This window comes from Plecotus auritus (genome assembly GCF_963455305.1).
Source record: "Plecotus auritus genome assembly, chromosome: 6".
In the NCBI taxonomy this organism is placed as follows: domain Eukaryota; kingdom Metazoa; phylum Chordata; class Mammalia; order Chiroptera; family Vespertilionidae; genus Plecotus; species Plecotus auritus.
The window spans coordinates 117,787,612-117,802,963 of record NC_137773.1 but is presented as its reverse complement, the minus strand read 5'-3'; the positions used below and the strand labels follow the sequence as shown (position 1 = coordinate 117,802,963).

The window sequence follows — 15,352 nt, the reverse complement described above, 5'->3', positions numbered from 1 at the left end:
AAGACAACGCAAACTAACCTATAGTGACAAAGCAGAACAATGTTGCCTGAGGACATAAAAGGAATGACTAAGAGGAAGAGAAATGTTTTAGAGGTGACAGAAGTGATCACTACAGAAATACAGAAACTATACACTAGTGCACAAGATTTATTTTATAAGGGTTACTGTTTATCACCTTTTAAAATCAAGATAAAATCTAGTTGTTTATAATTATTTATGATGTATTCTAGAAATGCTACAAAATAGAGCATATTTTTATAGAGAAACTAGTAGCCCTGCGCACAAATCCGTGTACCAGTAGGTCGCTGCCACCCTGCTCTCCCCCGCCTCCCCATTCATAGCTTGCTGCCCTGCCCCCTCCTGTAGCTCTCCACCACCCGTTTGTAGTTCTCTGCCCCATCCTCCTGCAGATCCACGATCCGGTCGTTACTCGATCAGTCGTTACTAATTAGCATATTCCTCTCTTATTATATAGGAGATATTTTCAAAATGCTGTATCTTCATTCCTAGTTATTATCATAGAGCCTAACATTTTAGCTGTAAATTTATTATCAACTAGAAGCCCAATGAATGAAATTCGTGCAAGGGGCTTGGCACTTGCAGCCCCGGATTCATCCAGATGGTCATCTGGAAGGACTGCCCAAAAGGTCGTTCAGCTATCCAGTCTAATTAGCATATTACGCCTTTATTATTATAGATACCATGAATACCATCATACACACCCCCTACAAATTATAACATGTGTCTCTTTAGAAACAATCTGTTCAGCCAGGGTTCCACCAAGGCATCGAGTGGCTTTCCTGATGATGGGAAGAGATCATAAATCCAGCCTGTTTACAACTTCACCTACTTGCGGTCACTACGCTATTTCTCCTATTCCCTACAGCAGAGTAATCCGACTCTTTTCCTCATCTCCACACGGTATTGGGCCAAACATTTTTAGGGACAGCACAAGAAAGCATGTGCAAAGAAAGACACAACCAGGCTGAGTTTACTCAAAAGTCAGTCACCTAGTTAGCTCTTTCCTGCTTCCTACTGTCTCAGTTTTCCTGCAGCTCTGGATGGTTTGGCTCAGTGGCTCGAGTGCAGGCCTGTGGACTGAAGATGCCAGTCAAGGGCATGTACCTTGGCTGCAGGCTCGATCCCGGCACTGGTCGAGGCATGTGCAGGAGGCAACCAATCAATGTGTCTCTCTCATATTGATGTTTTGCGCTCTCCGTCTCTCCTCCTCACTTCTACTCTCTAAAAATTCACTGGAAAAATATCCTCAGATGACGATTAACAGTTTCTTGCAGCTGGACAATGGGAGAGGTAGGATTTCTTTCACTACTTTTGAATCCCTGAACCTTAAAAAGCAAAAGGTAAAGAAAAGAAGAAAAAAAAAACCACAGTAAATCAATCTTCATTTGCCAGAAGCCTTCTTTTCTTTAATTCCAGGATTTGGGTTTTGGGGAGGTAGTGGTAGTGATGAAAAGGTCCAAAGGTAATGATTAAAATAAATTTTAGGGTTAGATGAGAAAATTCTAAATCTTAAAACAACTGGAAACAACTGGGCTAACTGCTCTGCATTCATCATTGCTATGTTGCTTTCTGCTGTACAGCAGAAGAGAGGCCGGCAGGATTGCTGTTTCTGATTCTAAATATAAATAGCCCATGGCAAGAATTTAAAATGTGTTCATTCATATACAATAAAAAATACTCCACAACTTAATGCAAATACTTGCTAAACTAAAGGTCAAATTATATACTCAAGAACAGAACTATAAAAAGTCTGATTTATCTGCACGCTACACATATCCTGATTCTTATTAAAGAAAAATCCACAGTATGGAGTTTTCTCAAAAAATTAAAAATGGAACTCCCATTTGACCCAGTGATCCCACTTCTAGGACTATAACCTAAGAATCCTGAAACGCCAATCAGAAAGAATATATGCACCCCTATGTTCACAGCAGCACAATTTACCATAGCTAAGATTTGGAAACAGCCCAAGTGCCCATCAGCAAATGAGTGGATAAAAAAGCTGTGGTACATTTATACCATGGAAATACTATGCAGCAGTAAAAAAGATAGAATGTTTACCCTTTGGTACAGCATGGATGGACGTGGAGAGTATTATGCTAAGCGAAATAAGCCAGTCAGAGAAAGACAAGTATCACATGATCTCACTCATATGCAGAATCTAATGAACAAAATAAACTGTAGAACAAAATAGACCCAGAGACATAGAAGCATGGAACAGACTGTGAAATCTCAAAGAGAAGACGGGTAGGGTGGGTCGGGTAGGTGGGAAGAGATCAACCAAAGAACTTTTATGGATATGCATAACCCATGGACACAGACAATAGGGTGGGGAAGGCCTGGGGCAGGGGCGGACTAGAAGGGGTCCATGGGGGGAAAAGTGGACACATGTAATACTTTCAACAATAAAGATTTTTAAAAAAACAATCCATCAGTCCACATCTATTCTTTAAAGGAAAGAATAAACCATAAAGAACACAAGAAAACAACATACTGTATCTTACTTCCTAAAATTCAGATACATGTATTATTATATAGACAAAAGTTTTAAAGTGAAAATCTAAGTAGTGGATGCCGCCATAAAACCAAAGTTAGAAGTTTTAGCTCTTTCTTATCACTTTCCTGGAAAATTTGGTTCATTATCACTAGAAGCAGAAGTTAAAATGGCACAAAAATGTCCAAGATATGGGACACTGCATATTACTAAGAAGTTGGAGAACAATAAAAACTACTGTGAATTTGAATTTCACTTTATAGACATGACAGTTGTAACTAAAGACTTACTAATAAAAAGTCTCATTGCCCTGCCCGATTTGGCTCAGTGGATAGAGCATCGGCCTGCAGACTGAAGGGTCCCAGGTTCGATTCCGGTCAAGGGCACATGCCCGGGTTGTGGGCTCGATCCCCAGTGGGGTCGTGCAGGAGGCAGCCAATCAATGACTCTCTCTCTCATCATTGATGTTTCTATCTCTCTCTCTCCCTCTTCCTTCCTCTCTGAAATCAATAAAAATATTTTTTTTAGAAGTCTCACTTCTAAAGCATTATTTCATACAAAACTATAGAGCCTGGATAAAGGAGAGGGAAGTAGGAAGAGATAATCAGGACATATTTACCTGACAAAATCACAACTGGAAGCAAAATAAACTGCTGGTGATAACAAAGCAAAGCTTAAAAGTGCATTTTAAAGATGATACTGTCACTGAGACAAAATAATACCCTTATGCTAATTCTCCATGATCATGTTATCAATAAAATTCTAAAAATAATGTACACCTTTCAAAATGACCCAAGTTACCATTACTTGGTTTAACTATTGGGATTAAGTAAATTTTGTGAAAATTCCCCCATCTAGGGAACAACCTGGTTGCTATGTACTAAATGTACTTATTTTTGTATAGGACATTTTCGGTTGTAGCTATTTTTTAAAACTAGCTTGACTTCACAAAAGCTTTCATATAACATCTATTTAGAAACCAACTCTTGAGGTTCACTATTAATCTCTATTTTCACTGAGAATTTATCTATTCTCAAAGTTCATGTTCCAGTAAGTGATTAATGTAACAAATCCTCTTTTTAACAAAACATCCCAATTCATCCTGAGAAATATCTTCTCTCATAAAATTCATTATTAGGCCAGAGTTCTGAAAATGCTAACATGCAATCCTAACACTTCATTTTAAAACAGAACCAGCTGAGAGGGAAAGACCATCCAGAACTTCACTCCTGAAGAATCCTATATAATAAAAGGCTAATATGTCAATCGACCGAACAGCGGAACGACCAGTCGCTATGACATGCACTGACCACCAGGGGCCAGATGCTCAATGCCCTCTTGTGGTCAGTGTTCTCCCACTCAGCCAGAAGCCCTGAGCCGGGCTCACAGCTGGTGAGCACAGTGGCGGTGTCAGGAGCCTCTCCCGTCTCCATGGCAGACTGCAAGAGGGAGCAGGCGGGGCTGAGGGACACCTCCCCTGCCCCTAAATGCACCAATTTCGTGTACCGGGCCTCTATAACAGATAAAATTCTATTATCTAAATTATTCATCAGTTCAAAAAAGTCTGTAGCCTACCTCTTGAAAATCCTCTCCTAAGAGAATTAACAACCATTATGAGTCCTAACTCAGCTACAAAATTTCTAAGAAAAACACAGACTTCATGATCTTGCCAATTTTATCCTCCTTAAGCCATATTCTTCGTCTTGAAAGGCCCTCTCTAGCAGCGGTCACCAACCTTTCAGACCTCATGGACCACCAGTGGTCCATGGACCACCGATTGGTGACTGCTGCTCTATAGTCACTGCTTTACAGACCTTTTTGAGATACCTGTTTCCAAAACCTTAAGCCAGACGCACAGAACAGAATGCAATTTATTCCAGAGGAAGGCATTCTTTAGTTCTCCTGATAGGTCACCTTTTTTTAAACAGACAGTGCTTCAGAATATTTTTTAAACTGACTTCAGAGAGGGAATGAGAGGGAGAGAGAGAAACATCAATAATGAGAATCATTGATTAGCCACTTCCCACACCCAACACCGGGATCCTGCCAGCAACCTGGGCATGTGACCTCCTGGTTCATCGGCCAGGCATGTTATATTGCAGTTATCATTGACATACATTATATTATTACAATTATTAGTTTCAGGTGTACAACATAACAATTCACTATTCATACATACAGTATTGTGAAATGATCATCACTATACTGTATATAGTTAACATGTCATCATACATAGTTATCAATTTTTTTTCTGGTGATGAGAATGCTTAAGATTTCTTGGCAACACATGAATATGCAAGGGTCCCTTTTTGTGATTGCTATGAATGGATGTCTAGATTGAGTCTATAGATTGGGTGGCTATCAGTAGATTGATGATAGTGCCATTACTAGAGAAAAAAAACTGAAGAGAAACAACAGACAATACTGTGACACTGGGAAAGATCAGAGTCCAGGGCAGCTCTGCTATATAAACTTGGGTTAGGAATGGAGCTTTAGGACTGTTTGTTACCTGTAAATGGGAATATATCTACATATACATCATAGACCCTTAGGTTAAATGAGACCATGCATGAAATGGATTTAACACAGTAACTGCACTATTCAACACCTATTAAATGTTGGCCCTTACAAGCATTCTTACTGGAATGGATGAAGATCAGCCAAGGTCTTCGTGTTATCTAATGAAGTTCCTTCTGGGCCTGCGTTACCCTTACAGCACCTAGCTAACTCAGTAAAAGTTGTTAAAAAATGCTAAGCATGAAAAATGTCCAAGATACACCTGTTCTATTAGAACCAAACATTGCCTTGGGGCATGACCCAAGTACTATTTCAGTAATATAAATATTTCCAAAAAAAAAAAAAAGATGGACCCAAGTCATTTTTTTTTTTTTAAATCCTCACCAGAGGATATTTTTTCCATTCGTTTTTAGAGCGAGTGGGAGAGGGAGAGAAAGAAACACCGATGTGAGAGAGACACATCGATTGATTGCCTCCCGCATGCCCCTGACCATGGCCGGGAGGCTGCAACCAAGGTCTGTGCCCTTAAACGGAATCAAACCTGGGACCCTTCAGCCTGCAGGCCAACGCTCTCCAGGCGTCCTCAAACTACGGCCCGCCGAGGACATTTATCCGGCCCGCCGGGTGACGCTGCCTGTCCTGCTTAGCAGCCAACTTGTCCCGGGCCTGCAGTGCGCATAGGAATTTGTTCATAGTTTGTTTTTTTTAAACTATAGTCCGGCCCTCCAACGGTCTGAGGAACAGTGAACTGGCCCACTGTTTAAAAAGTTTGAGGACCCCTGTGAGTCTATCCACTGAAACAAACTGGCTAGGGCCAAAGTAATATCCCGAGGGCTGTAGTACACCTGTAGCAAATCTCACGCACTGCTGCATCCCCGCGTCCCGCCTGGACATCCCGCCACAATCGCCATCACGCCCAAGAGAAAGGCTGAAAGGGTATGCTAAAGGAGATAAAGCCAAGGTGAAGGACAAACCACAGAGAAGATCCGCCAGGTTATCAGCTAAACCTGCTCCTCCAGAGCCAGAGCCCAAGCCTTAAAAGGCCCCTGCAAAGGGAGAGAAGGTGCAGAAAGGGAAAAGGGGAAAGCTGGTGCTGGCAAGGGTGGGAATAACCCTGCAGAAAATGGAGATGCCAAACAGACTATGTGCAGAAAGCTGAAGGTGCTGCAGATGCCAAGTGAAGTGTGTGCATTTTTGATGAACTGTATTTCTGGTGACTGTACAGTTTGAAATACTATTTTTTATCAAGTTTTATAAAAATGCAGAACTTTGTTTTACTTTTTTTTTTAAGCTATGTTAGCACACAGAACACTTCATTGTTATTTTTGGAGGAAGGACATATAGTACTAATAGAATGTCTCCAAAGCTGGACTGACATGAGGGAAAGCACCTTTCCCTTCTACTTTTGAGAAACTTCCTCTTAATTCCTGGGAGGAGGGATCTCTTGATATTGACACACATTAGTCATCTTGGCACAAACACTTGTCCTGTGGGAAAACTAAAATTTGTTTTTATGTCCTTTCCTCCCTCTCCACTTTAAGCATAGACTTTGGCTCTCTTAAGTCCAGAGACCTATTGGGACCTGACCCAAAAAAAATTGGTTTCCAGTATTTTGGGCAATCTGGACTTTCCAGTGTCACCATTGCGATGGCATTCCTCAAAAGAGCAGCAGTTCCTTTTTAGATTGTGGGTCTGCAGACTGATATTCTCTGCCATTTCATTTCATTTCCTGAAAGTCAGGGTAGGCTTGTGAAAAGTTGTTAAACAACATGCTCAATGTGAAATGTCAACGCTCACCCTAAACTTTCCCTGTTCAGAGCATCATATGAAGACTTTATTGGGTTTTACAGTGGCTTTCTGATTTTGGTAGTTCATTGAAGAAGGGAGTTTGAAAGTTGTTGTATACTATGAACAATCAGCTGCCCATGTCCTGCCTGAAATACCATGATTGTTTATGAAAAGTATCTTTAATAAAGCTGGATACAGTTTGGAAACACACACACACAAAACGAAACAAAAAAGATCCCTCATCTTCCATACTAGGTGTTCTAAGAGGAAGCCCTTATCTAAAACATCCTTAACAGAAGATTAACTGAATCTAGTATTTTGGTCAGCTGCAATGAATTTCTTAAAGACTGGGATATCAGGCACAAGGATTATGTTACCCATACATGAAGGATTGCAAAATAAAAACATTAACTATAACTTAAATAAGGAAACTGTTCAGCTACACATAAACTCTACAATGCCAAAACATTTTAAAAGATAAAGCTTTCCTATTCAGATACTCTGAAATGCATAAATATCTTTGAATATATATTGGGAGGTGAGACATTACAAATAAATTATTTTCTGTGTATTTTTAGACAATTTGGCACTGTGATAGCTAAGGGTCACTTTATTATTTATTATAAATTGCCAAAGCTACAAAAATCACAGTATTTTAGAACCAAAGAAGACATAGAAATCATCTAGTTCCCAAAATTTCAGAAAATTTCAAATATTAATTGCAACGCACATTTTAAAATCCAAACTCAGCATAGATACCTATCTGCACATATTTAGTGTCTTACAATGTGGTTATTTTTAAAGTTTTTATTCACAATATAACTGCAGTAGCAGTGACTGGGTACAATTACACTTTTCAGAAATCCTAGGCACCGAGATTCCCCCTGCCAAAACAGAAATATTTGAAACGTGATTGCGTTACACAAAACTTCATCCCAAAATTCTATTGGGATAGCTACATTCCACAACCCTCACAACCCTTCAATAAAGAAAGCACCAATGAAGAATTTTATGTTGCTAAGATTCACCAAGATCAGGAGTGATCAGTTCTTAGCATAAGATTCTGATGGGTTTTTGTATAGGATTTATAGTCCTAGATCTATAGTAAAGGTTAGGTAGAAAAGAAGAGAGGCATTGCATTCTCAGGCAAATAATGTGAAGCCAAAGGGGAAAAAAAATCTGAAAAGGTAGAAAAAGAAGGGGCAAAGAATACACCACCTACTTCCCCAATTCTGAGCACCAATACAAAATTACCCATTACAAATGCACTAGAGGCCCAATGCACAAAATTTGTGCAAGGGGCTTGGCCCTCAAAGCCCCAGCTGCCTCTGCTGGCCCTCGTCCGGAAGGTCATCCAGACAGTTATTCTGCTATTTGGTCTAATTAGCATATTAGCTCTTTATCATATAGGACTATCAGCCCTGCACACGAATCTGTGTGCCAGTAGCTAGCTGCCGCCCTCCAGTAGCTCTCCGCCCACTGCCCCGCCCTCCTGTAGCTCCCCCCACCCTCCCTCATAGCTTGCTGCCCTGCCCCCTCCTATAGCTCTCTGCCCCACCCTTCTGCTGATCCGTAATCTGGTCATTATGTGGTTGGTCCTTACACTTCACGGTGTAACGACCATTTGCATATTATATCTTCACTATATAGGACTAGAGGTCCAGTGCACGAAATCGTGCACGGGGTGTGTGTGTGTGTGTGTGTGTGTGTGTGTGTGTGTGTGTGTGTTTTCCTCAGCCCAGCCTCCACCCTCTCCAATCTGGGACCCCTCGAGGGATGTCCAACTGCCTGGTAGGATCGGGCCTAAACGGGCAGTCGGATATCCCTCTCACAATCCAGGACTTCTGGCTCCCAACTGCTCGCCTGCCTTCCTTCCTGATTGCCCCTAACCGCTTCTGCCTGCCAGCCTGATCACCCCCTAACCACTCCCCTGCCAGCCTGATTGATGCCTAACTGCTCCCCTGCTAGCCTGTTTGCCCCTAACTGCCCTCCCCTGCAGGCCTGGTCCCCCCCAATCCCTCTCCCATGCAGGCTTGGGTCCCCCACAACTGCCCTTCCCTGCAGGCCCGGTCGTCCCCAACTTCCCTCCTCTGCCAGCTTGGTCACCCCCAACTGCCCTCCCTTGCAGGCCTGCTCCCTCCCAACTGCCCTCCCTTGCTGGCCATCTTGTGGTGGCCATCTTGTGTCCACATGGGGGCAGGATCTTTGACCACATGGGGGCAGCCATCTTGTGTGTTGGAGTGATGGTTAATTTGCATATTACTCTTTCATTAGATAGGTTGGGATAGAGGCCTGGTGCACAGGTGGAGGCCGGCCGGTTTGCCCTTAAGGGTGTCCTGGATCAGGGTGGGGGTTCCCTTGGGGCGTGGAGCGGCCTGGGCGAGGGGCCTGTGGTGGTTTGCAGGCCGGCCACGCCCCTCGGTGACCCAAGCGGAGGCCCTGGTATCTGGGGTTTATTTATCTTCTACAATTGAAACTTTGTAGCGTGGAGTGGAGCCAAGCCTTCTGCTCTCTCCGTGGTGGCAGCCATTTCTGTTGGAATTTATTTATCTTCTATAATTGAAACTTTGTAGCCTTAAGCGAGGCCTGGGCCAGCCAGGGTGTGCAGAAAGCTTGGCTTCCTCCATCACTGGGGAAACCCAAGCCTCCCTTCTGTTCACTCCGTGGCTGCAGCCATCTTGGTTGGGTTAATTTGCATACTAACTCCTGATTGGCTGGTGGGAGTGGCTGGCAGGCGTGGCTTGTGGGTGTAGTAGAGTGATGGTTAATTTGCATATTACTCTTTTATTAGAAAGGATTTAGCCCAAGAGACAGAATGATAAACACTCTAGAACAGGGGTGGGCAAACTTTTTGACTCGAGGGCCACAATGGGTTCTTAAACTGGACCGGAGGGCCGGAACAAAAGCATGAATGGAGTGTTTGTGTGAACTAACATAAATTCAAAGTAAAGGAGTGGAGGGGAGAGCAAGAGAACCCTCCGCTCTTTCGGCTCTGCGGGCCAGATCTGGTCCACGGGCCGTAATTTGCCCAAGGCTGCTCTAGAAAGAGAAACATCGCAACAAGCAAAATAAACCAACTAATCTACAGAGGCATATGTTAACTTTTTACATCATAGCTGATCTGATTAGGCTAATAATCTCGGGGTAATTATCATCCCCTCTTCTAATTCATATGGCCCTGGAGGAGGAGGAGGATGCCCTCTCTCCAAGACAGCCCAGGTGCAAGGGAAAGAATCAAAAGAATGCAGTGAATAATGTGTCCATTCAAGTAAGCCACCTTTCTATTTCTTCTCCTCTACTGAGTGTGAAATCAACTAAATCAACTAGGCTTTTCTGAGCCCGGGCTTCTTCACCTGTGAGATGAATAACGAGTCTCTCTCGGGATTCTGAGTGTTACAGTGGGTCCGTGCATATAAAATGGACATGCAAAATGTAAAATACTGGGCTAATATATGGTACTGGAGAATATCATCTTAAAATATTCAAATGGCTGGTGCTCAAGTATCTGTCCATTCACTAGTCATAATATAAAGATTACCTCTTGTACTAATTCTACGTTTATTCACTAGTAATATTAAAAGAAATCAGTCATGTCTTTAGAATGATCAGTCATTTAATCTAATACACACTCTATTGGAATAACAATAAAATTACCAACAGGTGAATGAATACTGCTTACACTATGTATTCTGTGCCAGGTCCTATGCCTAGTATGCTACACTCATTTAATCCTTACAATGTCCACCTCCTGTGGAGAAGTTACTATCCACACATGAAAAATGAAAGCACAAGCTTAAGTAGCATGCCCAAGTCACAAGGTTAGCGAATGATAGAGCAGGCTGGTGTGACACCAAAGCCCTGCTCTCACCTACTCTCCAATATGGCCATAATTGTAACATGCACACCAAATTTTGAAGACTTATGAAAAAAAGAATGTGAGATATCTCACTGCAAGTTTAAAATTAGTATTTCCAACTACAAAAGTGATACCAACTCATCCATACTATAGAAATTACAGAAAAACTCACACAAGGATAATCCATCATCCTACCAATCAGAATATTCTGATCAGTAATTACTTCTAGGTGTGTACTAGTATATTAAATGGTACGAATACTACTTAAAGTGGATTCACACTGCTTATCATTTTGTAACTTGCTTCTTTCTATTATGACATTATCTTTTATTACATAGTCTTCCTGAAATTTTTATTTTTTATTTTGAAATGACAGATTCACAGGAAGTTGCAAAAATAGTACGAGGTCCCATATACCCATCATCCAGTTTCCTGGAAATGGTTGCATCTTCTTGATTATAGAACAATATCAAAACCAGAAAGTTGACATTGGTACACTGTGTGTGTACATAGGTCTTTGCCATTTTATCACACACACAGTTTCACGTAACCATGACCAAAATTAAGACACAGATCGATTCACAACCACAAAGATCTCTCTTGTTACCCTTTATAGTCACACCCATCTCCCTGCTCCCCACAAGCCCTAAACCCTGGTGACCACTAATCAGTTCTCTGCTTTGTCATTTCAAGAATGTTAATGGTACCCTCCAGCATGTGCCCTTTAGAGACTGGCTTTTCCACTCAGAATAATACCCCTGAGACCCATAACAGTTGCATGTGTCAACAGTATGCTCCTTTTAGATCGCTGAGTAGTACTCCATGGCATAAAGGTACCATTCACCTACTGGAGGGCATTTAGGTTGTTTCCAGTTTTAGGCAACTATACACAAAGATGCCACAAACAGGTTTTATGTGAAAGTTAAGTTTTTACTTCTCTGGGATAAATAACACGAGTGCAAACCCTAGGTCATATGATAGGTATATGTTTAGTTTTGTAAGAAACTGCCAAACTATTTTCCAGAGTAGTTGTGCTATTTTACATCCCATTCCCAATGTATGAGATCTCAAAACATTTTCAAGAGATGCAAAATATCCATGGCTATTCCATACTTTTTTAAACAACTCCCTGCTGATTCCTATATAGGTAATTTTCATTTTGTTATAATAAGGGCACAATTAATATACCTGTACATACACAAAAATTTTTACATGCAAATCACACATATTCCTAGAATTGGGTCACAGGGTACAAATATTTTAAAGAAATTTGATGCCAACCACCATACATAATAGTCTTCAGAAAACATAAGTCAACTTACCCACCTGCCAAAGGTCTGTGAGAGAATGCCCATTTTCCAACCTCACCAAAAAATTAATATTTGACTTCCTAAAAAGTATTAGCTTTTTTTTTTGTATTCGAGAAATGGGAAGGTTATACATTTCTCATCTTTTCTAACAATTTGTTCTCTTACGAATTACCTGTTATGTTCTTTGCCAACACTATTGGAATGTGGATTTACTGATTATAAAGACCTAGTTCTGTTTCTCTTGCATATGATACAAAAAAAATACCTTTTTAAAATACATACACCTGAAATCCAATGCAAGTGCTAGTAATGGGAGACAATAACTGATTTTAGAATGTAAATAATATACGAGGTTATAGCTAAGTCTCCCAATTTATAAGCATCACTACACTTCACACGAGGTATTGATAATTAAGGCATCTCCTCTGGTGCCAGCTCCAGGATGGTTCCTAGAATGTTGATCCCTTATTTCTCTAAGTTCACTTTGAATGTCAAGGCATCATTTGCCATAACAAACACCAAACACTATCAACCAGCTTCAGTAGGAAGCCTGGCTGGCCATCTAAACCAGCAGTTCTCAAAGTGCGCTCCCCAGACAAGCAGCATCACCGTCACCCAAGAACTTATAAAAATGCAAATTCTCAGGCACCCCAGACCTACTTAATCCAACATTCTGGGGTTGGGGCCCAGCAATATGGTTCAACAGCCTTCCAGGTGATTCTGATGCATACTACAGTTTGAGAACCGCCAATCTAAACAAACTTAACATGAAAACATTAAATCCAGGTTGTCTTATGTACATAATTGTTGTTGTTTTTTTTTTATATTTCTTTGATTTCAGAGAGGAAGGGAGAAGGAGAGAGAGAAACATCAATGTTGAGAGAGAATCATCGATCGGCTGCCTCCTGCATGCCCCCCACTGGGGATCGAGCCCGCAACCCAGGCCTGTGCCCTTGGCCGGAATCGAACCTGGGACCCTTCAGTCCGCAGACTGACGCTCTATCCACTGAGCCAAGCCAGCTAGGGCCATAACTGATGTTTGATAAAGGATTTGGGAGACGTAAATTATGCTACAGATATATTAATTCAATGACATTTTCGTTCTTCCCCAAATTAAATTAAGAAAACACCTGCAAACTGGATTTTAGCCTTATTTTCTACAAGTAGGAATCCTAAAGCTATTAAGTGTTCACAAAAAGTTTCCTTAGAAGAATCCAAAATGAACATATAAACTAATCAGCTATTAAACATAAAGATGCCACATACAGGTTTTATGTGAATGTAAGTTTTTTACTTCTCTGGGACAAATACCACGAGTGCAAATGCTAGGTCATATGATAAGTACATGTTTAGTTTTGTAAGAAACTGCCAAACTATTTCAAAAAAAAATTTTTTAAATGAATTTACTACATATTTTTCAAATCAAGAGACTTAATTTATCACATACTGCCTGACTTCCCAACTCCCACATGGGACTATCATCTATCAGGGGTCCTCAAACTTTTTAAACAGGGGGCCAGTTCACTGTCCCTCAGACCGTTGGAGGGCCGGACTATAGTTTTAAAAAAAAAAACTATGAACAAATTCCTATGCGCACTGCGGGCCCGGGACGAGTCGGCTGCTAAGCAGGACAGGCAGCAGCGGCACCCGGCAGGCTGGATAAATGTCCTCAGCGGGCTGCATGTGGCCCGCGGGCCGTAGTTTGAGGACCCCTGATCTACATCATTTTGAAAATTCAATGAACTAGCATAATTAAAACACGGCATGTGAAAAACTATAGTTTCTTAAATATTAGTGGTTTCCTGAATAAATTGCTTAGTAAGTAAAAATAATTCTGGTCCTGCCCGGTTTGGCTCAGTGGATAGAGCATCGTCTGAAGACTGAAGGGTCCCAGGTTCAATTCCAGTCAAGGTCACATGCCCGGGTTGTGGGCTTGATCCCCAGTGGGGTCGTGCAGGAGGCAGCCAATCAATGACTCTCTCTCATCATTGATGTTTCTATCTCTCTCTCCCTCTTCCTTCCTCTCAGAAATCAATAAAAATATATTTAAAAAATAATAATTCTGGATAGCAGAATTATGAGTGACCTTTGTTTACGTTTTTAGTTGTTTTCCCCCAAATTTTCTGTAATGAGGAAGCATTACCTTCATTAACTAAAATAAAGGACAAAGAACCAGTGACCATATATAATGATAAAGGAAATTAACCTATAGAACATCACTGACAATTTTTATTTTAACTATGTGATAAAAATTAAGGTGCTGGGGTAAGAAATTATAGTTTGAATTTAGAACGGAGCCTATCATGAGTATTAATCCAGTAACAAACTGAAATGGAGTACTAAACTATGGCAGCTATTTCCTGTCCACCTGGCTTAAATGTCTATTCTCCCTTCACGTAACAGCTCCTGCAGATGTGTTAGGGTTGGCCAATCACAGTATCCCACCCTCCAGACAACTACAAATGGTCCAGGAATTGGGCAAGTGACAGGAGTCCTGATTCCTGCAGTTATTGCTTTGATTCTGAGTTCAAATGGTATCCTTGTCTTTGTTGTGTTATGTGGGCCAGTAAATTCTTTTTTTTTCCCCGAATTAATGTCATTTAAGTTAAATTCCCATTTCTTGCAACCCTGAATATTCTTGCAGCACTTAAGAAATTAAACAACTTTTAATTTTGTAAAAGAATGAAGAGAACAGTGCATAAACCTCATATCCTTCATACATGGAAGTGAAATTAAAACTAAACTAGAGGCCCGGTGCACAGATTCGTGCATCAGTGGGGTCCCTCGGCTTGCCCCCAGTTGGGATCGAGCCTAAACTGGCAGCCTGATATCCCCCAAGGGGTCCCGGAGTGCGAGAGGGTACTCTGCAAAGTTGCTGTCGTTCAGCAGCTCCTGGGTTGAGCATCTGGCCCCTGGTGATCAGTGCACATCATAGCTACCAGCCAGTCAGCCGGTGGCTTAGGCATAGGTATGTATAGATATAGATATAGATATATAAAATAAAGCGAATGAGTCAAGATTTCAACCTAACAGAAGTAATTTATCCAAATTACTAAACAGAATAGTAATGTACACCATGTACATGGTACAATGCCCAAATTATGAGTAAGTGGACAGCATAACATTTCTATAACCCAAAATGTTCTGTAGCCATTTTAAAACTACCTTTAGGTGTCAACTTACCAGCACACCCATCCAGTTCCTTATCAGATCTCAAAATTGGTTTTGCACAACAAAATGGGCCTCTGCTTTATTACCAGGCTTTTCAATACGTCTTTTGGTTGCTTAAACCAGCAAATGAGCAACCAGAAAGGATTAAGAAGCATCCCAGTTACTATAACGTAGGCCACTAAAGCCATTCCTGGA

General features: G+C 41.2%; 1 protein-coding gene and 1 pseudogene across 2 annotated transcripts in view; one reads left to right on the top strand and one right to left on the bottom strand.

Annotated features, from left to right (window-relative positions):
- RYBP (RING1 and YY1 binding protein) overlaps window positions 1-15,352 on the bottom strand; it is an 89,600-nt gene that overhangs the window by 64,798 nt on the left and 9,450 nt on the right. The gene's annotated exons all lie outside the window — the stretch shown is intronic.
- On the top strand, window positions 5,328-6,213 carry LOC308250622 (non-histone chromosomal protein HMG-17-like; annotated as a pseudogene). Its single transcript has 2 exons — window positions 5,328-5,336; window positions 5,954-6,213. The product of its transcript is annotated as a non-histone chromosomal protein HMG-17-like (transcript).